This window comes from Leptidea sinapis, chromosome 20 (assembly GCF_905404315.1).
Source record: "Leptidea sinapis chromosome 20, ilLepSina1.1, whole genome shotgun sequence".
NCBI lineage: Eukaryota > Metazoa > Arthropoda > Insecta > Lepidoptera > Pieridae > Leptidea > Leptidea sinapis.
The window spans coordinates 10,949,018-10,961,874 of record NC_066284.1 but is presented as its reverse complement, the minus strand read 5'-3'; the positions used below and the strand labels follow the sequence as shown (position 1 = coordinate 10,961,874).

At 31.5% G+C, this 12,857-nt stretch overlaps 1 protein-coding gene across 3 annotated transcripts in view; it reads left to right on the top strand.

Annotated features, from left to right (window-relative positions):
- The window catches only part of LOC126970141 (zinc finger protein 135-like), a 147,744-nt gene that overhangs the window by 46,186 nt on the left and 88,701 nt on the right, over positions 1–12,857 (top strand). The window contains exon 1 of one of the 3 annotated variants that reach the window (XM_050815884.1): positions 640–678. The exons of the other annotated variants lie outside the window; for them this stretch is intronic. The gene's annotated coding sequence lies outside the window, so the exon portion shown is untranslated. Of the gene's footprint in view, positions 1–639; positions 679–12,857 lie in introns of those variants that run through there. 3 annotated transcript variants of the gene reach the window in all.

Below are 12,857 nucleotides of genomic sequence, written 5' to 3'. Positions count from 1 at the left end.
CCGACGTTGACACTGACTTCAACCAACTTCGAATTAATTTCAAACTATTAGATACAATATGATTTTGACATATGTTTCAATATTTTTCTTCTGTGTTCCCTTTTGATAAATGCAATTGTTTTTATCAATATAAATTACATTAAAAGTAAATTTTATTTATGTTATATAATTTTATTCTTTTAACATAAAGTTGCGTTTAATTCCTATTAGTACATTCGCTATTTAATCCAATTGGAACCAACAATACTAATTAGAATACTTTTTTGTTATCAAATAATAAAAACACATTAGAATTCTAATAATTGTACTACAAAAGAATCTATTTGAATATATGATTAGCAATTTACTTGTACATGCAGTTTCACAATAACGTGCAAATATATAATACAGTTAGAAATCTCGACTAAAGGCTAACTATAGTGTCCCTTCACTATGAAGTAGACCAAGTGCTTCTCCAACGAAGTGCATAAGTCCTAAATCGTGCGCTGCCGCAAATTAAATGATATTTTAATTCAATTAACTTAAAGGTTTATTTAACATTTTGCAATAATTGTTATAAGCCCGTTTGTGATTGGACGAATTGTATTTTCGTTAGAAAAATGATTATGAACGCTATTTTAAATGGAAGTTTTACATTAAGCTGTGGTACTGGCTGGTTGTTTTTTCACGTCGTAGAAGGTAAAAATTTTCCATGATGACGTCACACTTTTATTTATTTTATTTTTTGGTTTTTTGCCATGATTTCTTTATGTATTTTTTAAATCTAATTAGATACAAGATAATTATAAATTAATAATATGATATATTATGATTATTGATGACTTTTTGGATGATAAAGTTTTCTTAAGCTATTAATATTCTTATTGGATGCTAGTTTTTGGAAGCTATTCATAGAAGCGGTAACACGGAAGTAGTTTTTTTTTAATGAATATTTTCGAACACGGCAAATGATTTTCACAGTAAAGTATAGGGAAATAACTTACATTTGGCTATTTTGAATATGATTATCGATTTATTATTATGAATATTAAATAGCCCCTTGGAATGAGTATTTATCCTGAGTTCGTGAGTTCTTTCGGGATATTAAAGTTATTTAATGGTAATAAATAGTAGTTGGAGAATTTTGTAATTGTAAAGTACAACCCTTATAAATATTGTTTTAAAGAAAATAACTGTCTATAATTAAGTTATTGAAAGTGCTTACTTATAATTATATAGTATCGTGTAATTATATTTTTAAATTATAAGAACAAAAATCATCTGCATCTTATATTAAATATATAATCTTGAAAAAACCAGCATAAGTGTATTGTTAAAGCTTTTTTTTACGTTTATTAAATTTGTAGCTGTGTTTCTTAATACATTATTTTAATTGTGGTATAGTATGAATAGATCTTGGCTTGTTTTCGCTGCGTAGTAGAAAATAAATCATATTATGATCAAATTGGTGTTACTATTTTTTTTATAATTTGTAGGTTGTTACTTTTGGTTAGTATAAAGGCTATCATCCGTTTTGTGGCTTCCGCAAATATGATAGCTTAGAGAACTCTACGTACATGATAGTGGATCTCTTAGTAGATGTGAGTCTACATCTGTTTCACTATTGGAACCGAAATCAGAATAGAAATCTAAAGGAGAACTTAACAGAAATGTTATAAATACTAATTTCTTGCGGAATTACTGTCGCCCTTAAATAGATACGTATTACAATGCTGCATACGCTTGCAGCGTTCCGGATTTTGAGGGTGTTGTGCAGCAATGGTGTGCAAAATGAAGGCAATACTAATAAATTAAGACTTTCATATTTTGTTTTTTTTTTCTTCCTAGGGTTATTAATTCTACTTTAACTTCAACTGCTAAATAGATTAAGCTATGAATGTGTCCATTTTATTAGACCAAAGCTTTGAATGTTTTGTTTTGACATAGCTTACAAATTTATAACTTGTGAGAATTTTCATGTTAGTAGGTGGCGAGTAGTACGTTAGAAAATTTATATACTTACATCTTTTTGTAAAGTAATCTTATAAATAAAACGAATCCGCAAAATTAAAGTTTTTCAATATTTTCAATCGAGAAGAAAGTTTCGTCTTATCGTATTTTCCTATTACCACTTCTAAACGCAGTACAGTTATAGGCGAATTATAGACGTTATAGTTCTTTAGGCGCGTTATGAATAAATGATGAGAGTGAAATTTTAAGATGCGCGCGCATCACTGTAACAGAAAAGTAACAGGGTGAAGTTGATTCCTAAAATTTTCTGACGTTGCGACATTAGTTATTTTTTTGGTCTCTTCATCCATTATAGTCCCAGCTACTGTTCAGGCATTATCTATAAATAAATTTAAATGTTTAATAAAAAAATGGCTCTGTCGTAAATCCTATTACTCCACTGCTGAATATCTAAATGATCGGACAGCCTGGGACTAGATTGTGATTATTTTATAGCGATAGAAATGACTGTACAATATTGTATATTTTTATTGAAAAGAGCGCAAAAAAAGAATGCTGGGAGAGTTTCTTGCGCCGCTTCTTCTCTCTCAGAGCGCCATTTGTTTCCGAAGCGGTAGTAGTATCTAGTAGTATAAGAAATGACATCAAAAAGAATTCTAAAAGAATCAATTTTGAGAAAATAAATGCATTTTTGCCCGTACAGCCGTATTCATTATTTAATAATTAATTGTCAAAGCAATCTTTGCAAGATTTTTACAATATTGTTCTTACTACAAACTTAGAATAGCACGAGGAATAAATAATTTTAAGGATTTTTGCTTTGTTAGGCCAACTAAGTATAACTTTTTGCGTGCATACTTAAGTACGCACACACTTTTTTTTTATAAAGGAGTCCTCGCCCGCACTACAGGGTTTCTCTGTATATACAAATTGTGTACGGGATAGTACTGTCACCATACCATTTTCTGCTGAAATAATATCCATCTTTAATTCTTAGGATGACCAGCGCAGAACTATACAGCGTACTATGACTTTGCTCAGACTTGACTTGGGTTAAGCTTAGCAGAGTGTTAGCTTAACATAAATTTTCATTTAGTTTTTATAGTCATTTGACAGCTGTAATTATGCTAAACTTAAGTTAAGACAGCCAAATGCAATAGTCAACTTCGCGTCTTATCACACTCAGCTAAGTTTTACTTAAGCAAAGTCTAAGCAAAGTCTATGTAAGCTCTATAGATCTTATACAGATAATTTAATCCCATAAATAGTTAAAACAAATACTTCACTATTTCTTCCTGGCCCGTAAAGGTGTAAAAATTTAATCCTTACAAATGTCGAGTCATAATAACATCGTCTATGGATTAGTATTTTTTTCAAGTCATAAATAACAAACGCATGTAATACTATACAGTGCTAACAGTCCTAAACGTTTTTAATCTACAATTTGTCGGCTGAATGAGGTTACGCCTTTCTAATTGTCACAAAAAACTCACCCCACGGCCGTAGAAATAAAAAAGCAAAAAACGCTGCACGTACCACCAATTAAGTTGTTTTTTACGCGTTTTTTTATTGGTGAATGAACTGAGGGGCGGTTTTTTATTTCTCCTTTTTCTATGTGCCAGAATCAACATGCTTTTTAAACGATTAGAATGCTGTGATGTTTGACACGAAATGTTTAGGTTGGGTTTTTTTGTGATGCTACTGTTTCATGGTTGGGTAAGTGGGGAGCTTTTATGGTGCTTTTTTAACTTTTCCAGTTTTTATAACGTGTTTTGTAAAGCGTGTTACAGCTTATGGAATACTTTTATACACACCGTTTCAGTTAACACGCGCTTTCTGAAGATGGAACAAAAATATGACGTAGTGAATTTTGAAGTTATAATTTTGATCACCTATTAATGAGGTGATAACCTCTACAGCTACAAAAATAGATATTGGAGATTAAGTTTTTTTGTCTTTGGGGAGATTCACGACTTGATACCAAAACTAAGTACGGCATACATTTTTACTAATAATACGAGAGAATAAAACTTAACAACTTTATAGCCTAGGAAAAATTTACCAAAGCTACAGTAGGATTGAACCTGAAATCTGTTGCAATGACCGTGGACTAACAATATACTTACTTGCGTAAAGACAACCCTCAGCTCGATAAATCGTAACCAATTTTGATTTTACCTATGTGTGCATTTGTTAGTGGTTTGATATTCAAATTACTAAGGAACTCATTCTAAGCGTGGCTAACTGTTTACGATTTGTCAATCAAAATCAGTTACAGTAACAATAGATTCACTTTCCTTTTATATCTTGATTCTTGCTGTACCCCCGTTAGAGATATTCTTCTCATTTGCACGCTTTGTTTGTTTATACGTTAGTATATGTGCCAGACGGTAGCTCGGTAGGTAGTATTGGATTCGCTCACGCTTCATAAAGCATGCGTCAGCTACCTTATTTTACGTATTAGCATTGGCGCGAATAATCTCATGAGTTGAAGCGAAATGCACAAGATATCGTAAATTTCCAAATTTATTATAAATTGGGATCTCCGGTCTTTTATCTATTTCCTTCGTTTCTTCGGTTAATTTAAGACCCAGCTCATTTCAGGCACTTGAGGACGTCTTTAGTCTCAGAATGTTATTCAGTTCCGCGCGAGATTCGCCTTAGTTTGAACGAAACTGTTGGATAAATAATCTCGACTAAGATACTTGCTTTGCTATATATTTAGAAATGGATACCAAATGTATAATGGATTCTTCAATTCTATAATATTTTTCTATTCTTTGATAAATTCTTAAGAACTATTTTTATACGCTTCAAATCAACTATGAAACAGAATATTTCAACAAAACTTTAACTTCATTTAAGATGTACGATTTCGATGTAGCTTATTCGTTAGAAGTCGATATAGAGTTTATTACAACTTCAAAGTTTATCTTTATGTTGATTCGTAGGAAAATGTATAAAATATTCAATACCCTCAGAATACACATAAACTAGACAAATAAAGAAGTACTTTACGTCAGTAAAAAATATAAATTGTGGAGTAACGTTTGTTTGTGTATCGATTTGTTACTTCACTCAGTTGTCACGGAATCGTACCATCAATAATATTGTTATCGTATGGCTAACATAATATGGAAAGGGACTTTTAGTATTCTTCACAATATTTACAAGCGAACATAATAGGTAGGTTAATGATGTAAAGAAAATAATACATTTACTTTGTATTTATACCTACATCGGCGTGAAATTTGCAATATGGCTGAAACAAGTTGGAGATGAAAAGCGAGGTACTGTGTCTCTCGCTTTTCATCTCCCCTAAAGAGAGTGTACATACACGCATACTCTTTAACACTACTGTATGTGTGGAAAACTTTGAAAGAAGGTAGACTGACATAATAGTGGTTGTTATTGCTATATATGCCAGTGAATTTGTTAGTTATGGCCAAAACAGCATGTTTTTTTTATTTTTTTATTTCATTAAATACAATCATGCATCTTTTATCAATTATCAATTATTATAACATTTCTTTTACCTCCTTATTTAGATTAACGTGGCGACGCATCTGCTTAATATTCAATATTAATGACATTTACCAAATACACTAATAAATAAATAATTATAATATATAACAAAATAAATATTAAAAAATCTATCCGTCTATGTTTATAATAAATGGAGCTAAAATTACATGGAAATTATATTTGCCAGCTTTGCAGTTCAAAATCAAATTATTCGTGTAGGCCCAAATCTATCGCTCAGTCAGGACACAAAACTTAAGTTATCGTTGCCTACAAAAAAGCTTTCTCCATATCAATAACCCTTAACCCTTCACCGTCGAAAAATGATTAAAAATAGGTCACAGTGCGTGCACACCATCATTACAATTCTTGTATCTAACTTTGTTAAGACAACAAATTCAGCCCTATATTCTTCGTGCCATCAAATATTCATAGCAAGCTTCGGTTTTACAAAACCATAACTTTTTAAGCTACAATTATTGTTATACCACGTGAAGTTACTATACGAATTTAAGTTATCATGAATGGACAAAAAACCCATAAGTCTATTAGAGCACTTCTACCTTAAGGCTGATAATGATATATAGGTATTTACATAATTCTGCAAGCAATGGCCAAGGAATGGGTAAAAGGCAATCAAGTTCTAATTTATATAAATATCGCTTGATCTAGGTTATTGTATTGTGTTTTGATTACCTTAATAATTACATTGATTCGAAGATGTGATGTCATTATGTGTGCTACCGAATATCTGCTTCATTTCACGTGCATCATAATGTCTCTTTAACCGCATTTATTACAGTGAGTGTTCTGAAGAACTACTTTAGGTACCTAATCTTAGCTGAATTACAATTTTCCACAAACAAATATACTTTTATCATCTGGATATATTTCTTCCTGCTCGTCGTACATCAGCTGATCTCCTATTGGGTAATAGGTTGCGATTAAATAAGTTTTAAATTTAATATTTATCTCATATATGCGACCAAAACATTCAGATACCCTAAACAAACTTTACTGCTTCGATCTGCCTTTTGCAAAGCACAATACAAAGCAAATGCAGTCTCTTCCCTGACAAAAAACAGTGAAATACTTCTGCAATCACAATAATAGGAAGCACTAAGTAACGCAACTCTTCTCACGCTGGGCCAAACACCATACGGGCACCCTATCATTCCCACAGACAAACACAGACCGGTTATAAAACAAAAAAATCCTTGTTAACTAGAGGTGCTCCGAAATTTGCATGATAATGGGGTCAATTTTGAGTGCCGGAACAGATTCAAAGATAAAAGTTTTGCAGGGTTGAGTTACACTTATTGTTTCTTTGGTTTTTACTATTGTCAATTTTTAGCTATAGATAAAGTTGAAATGAGTTTTACAACAGCTTACCCCTATTTTATAAACACAAATATATATCAGTTATCATTTCACGATTATGAGAAAAAAAAAAATATGTTAAAAAGTAAAAACCTAAGTTTTATCTTGTCACTCACACTAAACTATCTATAGTAGTTTAAATAGTTTAGTATGCGTGACAATCTACGTCTTACACTCGCGATTTGTACCACACTTTGTTTGAGAGTGCGTGCATTGCTCTTAATAGGGTTAACTGTCAACCTGAATTTTTTTCGAGGTTTTCATAGCCGTCATAGTCCATCTAGGCGTATTAATGATCTAAGGTTTTATCATTTTAATTACAATCTATCCTGAGGCTAATAAGCAATTCAATTATAACTTAATTTACTATGCAGAGAAAAAAATTAAAAAGTGTCCATTAGCACTATTCTTATTGTTATCAGAAGACACCATGTTATTTAAAATTTGTACATGTACAAGTTAAACTATTCACTGCACTATATTAGACTAACTTTTCACTACAGTAACTCAAAAGTTTATTTATTTTGAGTCTTCTCACAAAAAAAATTAATGTTACAAAATTACGAAAATTAATCACGTTAAATTCACACTGCTATTCATAAGCCGTTAGTTTCTTACCCCGCGCTACGCTCATTCCATCACTGCTAGGATTAATACATACATACATACGTACATAAAATCACGCCTATTTCCCGTAGGGGTAGGCAGAGACCACTTCTTTCCACTTGCTACGATCCTTACATACTTGTTTCGCTTCGTCCACTTTCATTATTCCTTTCATAGATGCTCTCCGGTTTAGGGTACTCTCGACCTAGCCTTTTTTCAAGACGTCCCTGATTTGATCTTGAAACGTCCGCCTAGGTCTACCCCTTCCAACACTTTCATTCACACTGGCCACACTATTATACACTTTCTTCGATTAATTTCTTAATCCTATACACTTTGATAAGTTTAATGCACATAATTGTGGGCAGGATTTCAGAAAGGTTCTCTTAATTTTCAGTACAATATAAAAAAACTATTAATGAGCTTCATTGTGTGTAAGTGCTAGTTTCACAGCGACGTAATCGCGTGTAAAATCACCTGCTTGTAATGTTTAGATCACCAGCTAGTAAATTACTAGACTTAATCAGAAAAAGCGGACTAGAAGAAAGCGTAAACATGGTGGTTCCAGTTTATCTAACTTCGGAAAAACTCGGCCATTACAGAACAAATTCATAACATTGCTATCAGATAAGTACCATGCAAACCTCACGGGTTTTTTACCGAGAGCCATTCATTTTACGAAACCTATTTTTGAATTGAAAATTTATTTGGCCGCGTTGGATATTTTTGGCAGGGAAAAATCTTATGGGTTCCCGTCACCAACATGCTCACGGCTGGCGTACGCGATAGATAAGTAACAAAAAAATATATGAAAATATATAGTTAGACACTTTTGGATGGTCGAAACCTCGTGAATTCGCATCACCGAAATGCTTATAGCAGTATATCGGTAGCTAAACAGCATGTTACATAAACAGACGTATTGTGCAATATTAGTGCTGTGTATATCTTGTGAAGTTAATGGATTTGTGAAAAGTTCAAAGTGTATATACTATGCATTGTTGAAATAATGTTATAGTTTGATTAATATATTACTGAAAATAAGTTTTAGAAATAAATTGAAATCAATAATTCAGTCTCTACAACAGCTATTTTTTATTTCAGGAGGTATCATTTGAAGTGTGGTTTGATTTCCGTAGTATTTATGTACATTTCTTGTATCTCTTTGGGCAGTTCGTTAATGTAATATGGTATTAAGTTTTTGACAGTTCTCTTCCCAAATTATGTATTTTTAATTGTATAAACTAGTATTCGTTTTATATATCTAGTTGTTGCCTAAGGGTCTGTATTTATCATTTAACAGATAAAATATAACGATATCAATCAAAAAATTATATGTCATGGGTAGGATTTACCAGTGGGAGACTCCTTTGCCCAGGATGCCAGCTAGATTATGGGTACCACAACGGTGCCTATTTCTACCGTGAAGCAGTAATGTGTAAGAATTACTGTGTTTCGGTCTGAAGGGCGCCGTAGCTAGTGAAATTTCTGGGCAAATGAGACTTTACATCTTATGTCTTAAGGTGACGAGCGCAATTGTAGTGCTGCTCAGAAATATTTGGATTTTCAAGAATCCTGAGCGGCACTGCATTGTAATGGGCAGGGCCTAAATAAATAAAATAAAAAGTTGCTAGTTTTATCGAACCACATCTGGTTATACTATTGTTAATAGTGTATTTATAAGAAAATTTAATTTAATTAAAAGTAGGCGTTACTTTGCGGAAATCCATAATTATACAAATGATTTGAGTTTTCTTTAGTGTTTATTCCGCCAATATTTGTCTTTAACCAATTCGACACGTGTTTCGCCTCTACACGAAGCATCCTCAGGACGAAAAAAAAAAATGTCGGAATTAATGCTAAAGAAAACTCAAGTCATTTGTATAGTGTATTTATAACTTTGTGGAAACCTACTTCCCATATATTTTCCATTCTACCTATATTTGTACACAAGTTATATCAGTATATAACTCCTTCACCAATGTGCTATGCAATATTTCCAGGACCTCACATACTTACTAAACTTATATTTTATTACGTTTCTGTTTAAATATGAACTTGTAATAAAAAAAACGAATTAAAATCTGAAAGATACAATACATAATATCAGTACAGCTTTTGATATGAATGACGAAGAAACTCACCGGTCAAGAAACAAACCTAGGGTTCAAATAAATACCCAGCTGTTGTACTATCACATTTACCCTTAACAAATTAATAATTAAATTTTTATTCTAAAAAGTTCTACTTTTGAAAAAATTACTTCAATAAAAATAATAATATTGTGTCAAGCTCATAGTAGGTAAATGTCTAAAATAATAAGTAAGTATATAATTTGATATATACCCTTTCTAATATTATTAACCTAAATTATAATAATAATATAAAAAAATATATTATTAAACTTTGAATAAAATGTATCGCAAATAATAATTCAAGGAGCAGATAGCTACTTTGAAATTTAAATTAAAGTACTTTCTTTATTATTTCAAAAGGACTCGATAAGAACCCTGCAATTTTAGTAACCCTTGTACGAGGTCTGTATCAATGTATTTTAGAGTCACACTTCGAATCCAACCCTCTTGAGAAACTCTTAAATTATTTTAATTTTCACATTATAATATGAACATTTACCAGAAAATATATTATATGAAAACAAATGTAACTTATCGATTAATTTTTATTATTATTTAAATATATATATATATATAAAGCTAAGTACGCGAATCGATTCTATATTTTCACATTATTTACGGTGTAGGCATACATAAAAAAATATATTTTTTGGAACCAATAAAACTTTAAGTACCTTAACTATATTTTGATTAGATTTCCTTTAAAATAAACATTTACTTATACCTTGTAGTGACTCTTGTTACAACCTTAAGGTTGATATCGAGATCTTTGCTGAAAAGGGGTTGGAAAACAGATCCATAGCACACAATATTTCTTCAAGATAAGAAATTTAATATTAAATGAAGATATTGCTAAGAACATAGTGTGTTGTTTCTTATTTTATATATTATTTAAGTATGAGTTTAGTTTAAGTAATTATACTTTTTTACTGAATATGTCTATAATCCATTTAAGGTAGAGTGACATTTTATTATGTTTGATTCGAGCAACGTGTTGCGGGTTTGATATCCGGTGGAAGCTTCTAACTCGTCACTAAGCACTGAAATATATGGATAGTAAATTAATTAATTATATATTATTCGCAAAATATATGATACTATAATACCTTGCCATATTTAAAAAAAAATCTTTCGATCCAATGTATCAGATTAATATCTAAAATCTCCAAGTTACAGAAAACTAAGCTAAATCAAATAATTATTATTTATACATAGGAAACATATTTTTCTTAAGATCTAGATATGACGTTATTCGCAATCGTGCCGCCTTACAATCATCAAACCCACGTACCGTGACGAAAAAACAACGCCCAGTAACACGCCCTATCATTGTCTATGGTAATGCTAGCAATTAAATAAATACTACCAATCTATAAAGTAAAGCGTACATCCAAGGTTCCTTGTTTGGGATGGGTGTCCCACAGTCGAATACTTGACTACATACAAGCAAAGTGAAGCTGTAAACGGCTTAAGAACTGACATTTTAATACCTATTGTAATGTTAATTATTTTAATTAATAATTTTTAATTAATATCTCAATCTTTCTTAATACTCAAAAAGCCTTAGCAATTTTTTTATGGAAAAGGACGGCTCACGGCTCTTACTTGCTACGTACTACGAAATAGGCCTATATGAAAAGAAAATCGATTACGATTCATACCTATATTTCATAAATACGCCAAACACATTATTATATTTAAATATAATACTTTAATAATCCTATTAATAAATGTGAAAGTTTGTATGTCTGGATGTATGTTTGTACTTGTTTAACGCAAAAACTACTGAATGGATTTTGATGAAGCTTTACAATAATATAGCTTACACACCAGAATAACACATAGGCTATTATGTATAAAACTATCGCGTAAATTATACTTTATATGGCAAAACAACGTTTGCCGGGTCTGCTAGTAATGTATAAATTTATTTATTTCAGTCAGAATTGCCCATATATTTTTAATATTAACTTATTCTAAGATTGGTATCATTACAAGAATTTATTTTTAGATTTTAGAATAATATACCATTTTCTATTAATGAAAGAAAAATTTTAAGATACTAAAGTAATATTATTATAATTTGCTTGTAACGTAATTATATCTAATATAATAAAATAAATATCTAACGAACAACAGTTAATTCTTAAGCTGTTAATGTTATAATAAGAGTTGCATGAGTTTCTCAGCAGTTTTTTCAATTAAGTTCTACTTTTCCAAGTAATAGTTAATAGTAAAGTGAGCTAAAATAATATATTAATGAAAGTCTGGCGTTATAAGCGACATCGGGTGCGTCTTCCTTAAAAAAAGTAATCGTTAACTTACCTGACAAAAAGCAACCATAGACGAAACGGCAAAAACTGGACTGTATGTAACTACTAAGACATACCAACCGAAATTACTATAAGTACCTATTGTTTAAGTCTATCTAATTATACGCAACTGAAATCATGGGACATAGATAGTGCTCTATAAAATATCATAACCATGGATGTGATAACAAATCGGTTCTATGGGAACTTACCAGTGGGGCGCTCCTTTTCAAAGGATACCGGACCGTAAGGACCTAGATTATGGGTACCACAACGACGCCTATTTCTGCCGTGAAGCTGTAGTGTGTAAGCATTACTGTGTTTCAATCTGAAGGGCGCCGTAGCCAGTAAAATCACTGGGCAAATGAGACTTACCATCTTATGTCTCACGGTGACGAGCGCAATTGTAGTGCCGCTCAGAATTTTTGGGTTTTTCAAGAGTCTTGAGTGGACTGCGTTGTAATAGGCAGGGTGTTTCAATTACCATCAGCTGAACGTCGTACTCGTCTCGTCCCTTAGTTTCATTAAAAAAAATATTTCTCCCACGAACATCAGGACTATGATGCGAACTTTCAAGGTTCCTTAGCCAAAAGTTACCACTAAGTACGTATTCGGACTAATTCTCAGTTAGCAAAAATTTTGATTGAGTATGTATAACTATTTTCGCTACGAGAATAGTGTTTCTTTTGGAAATAACTTAAAACAGTACATAGTTTTAAGGATTTCTTTCATGACGTTACAGAAAGTTAACAAGTCTTACTCTCACTGGATTTTTAGTAACAAGGTATTGTGCCTACTGCCTATGATTCTGTATTTAGATACTTGGCTCCGAACCAAATATGGTTTCCCGTTAAAATTGATAAGTTTATTACTCACATATATACCATTTATCTCAGGTATATGATAAACACGCTCGATAAATAACACATTTATTAACAAAATTTACGTCTGG